A 1,100-nucleotide genomic window follows, 5' to 3' on the forward strand; every position below is an offset into this window, starting at 1 on the left:
CAATCGTCTTTGTAGTGGAGCTGGGAGGGGCAAGGATAAGGGACGAAGACCGGGGTAACATGTCCGATGCGATCATACCAGCACTAAAGCACCGGATCCCATCAGAACTCCGAAGTTAAGCGTGCTTGGGCGAGAGTAGTACTAGGATGGGTGACCTCCTGGGAAGTCCTCGTGTTGCATTCCCTTTTTAATTTTTTTCGCGCCGCTTGCAAAACAAAACGCACGTGTAAGTAATATATTTACCGTGTTTTATTATTTTGCACGAGTGCGGTAAGTCATAGCTGGGTGCTCACGATTCACGGGCCCAGCGTCGGCGTTGTGGCGCGGCAAGCGTGCACTGGTGCGGTTGAGAGGGAGGGGTGGAAACCGCGTTAAACTCGTCTCCGTAGTTGAGAGGGAGCGGCCAAAGCAATGTGCAATCGTCTTTGTAGTGGAGCTGGGACGGGCAAGGATAAGGGACGAAGACCGGGGTAACATGTCGGATGCGATCATAGCAGCACTAAAGCACCGGATCCCATCAGAACTCCGAAGTTAAGCGTGCTTGGGCGAGAGTAGTACTAGGATGGGTGACCTCCTGGGAAGTCCTCGTGTTGCATTCCCTTTTTATTTTTTTTCGCGCCGCTTGCAAAACAAAACGCACGTGTAAGTAATATATTTACCGTGTTTTATTATTTTGCACGAGTGCGATAAGTCATAGCTGGGTGCTCACGATTCACGGGCCCAGCGTCGGCGTTGTGGCGCGGCAAGCGTGCACTGGTGCGGTTGAGAGGGAGGGGTGGAAACCGCGTTAAACTCGTCTCCGTAGTTGAGAGGGAGCGGCCAAAGCAATGTGCAATCGTCTTTGTAGTGGAGCTGGGAGGGGCAAGGATAAGGGACGAAGACCGGGGTAACATGTCGGATGCGATCATACCAGCACTAAAGCACCGGATCCCATCAGAACTCCGAAGTTAAGCGTGCTTGGGCGAGAGTAGTACTAGGATGGGTGACCTCCTGGGAAGTCCTCGTGTTGCATTCCCTTTTTAATTTTTTTCGCGCCGCTTGCAAAACAAAACGCACGTGTAAGTAATATATTTACCGTGTTTTATTATTTTGCACGAGTG

At 51.4% G+C, this 1,100-nt stretch overlaps 3 non-coding genes across 3 annotated transcripts; all 3 read left to right on the top strand.

Moving 5' to 3' along the window:
* The first annotated feature begins 64 nt into the window (after positions 1–64).
* Positions 65–183, top strand: LOC123178771 (5S ribosomal RNA). The gene has a single exon (XR_006489838.1). It is a non-coding gene; the product is annotated as a 5S ribosomal RNA (ribosomal RNA).
* A 297-nt stretch (positions 184–480) lies between these two features.
* On the top strand, positions 481–599 carry LOC123178772 (5S ribosomal RNA). Its single transcript, XR_006489839.1, has one exon. It is a non-coding gene; the product is annotated as a 5S ribosomal RNA (ribosomal RNA).
* A 297-nt stretch (positions 600–896) lies between these two features.
* LOC123178770 (5S ribosomal RNA) lies at positions 897–1,015 on the top strand. The gene has a single exon (XR_006489837.1). It is a non-coding gene; the product is annotated as a 5S ribosomal RNA (ribosomal RNA).
* Positions 1,016–1,100: the final 85 nt, after the last annotated feature.

The sequence above is a fragment of the Triticum aestivum genome, unplaced genomic scaffold, assembly GCF_018294505.1.
Source record: "Triticum aestivum cultivar Chinese Spring unplaced genomic scaffold, IWGSC CS RefSeq v2.1 scaffold14000, whole genome shotgun sequence".
NCBI lineage: Eukaryota > Viridiplantae > Streptophyta > Magnoliopsida > Poales > Poaceae > Triticum > Triticum aestivum.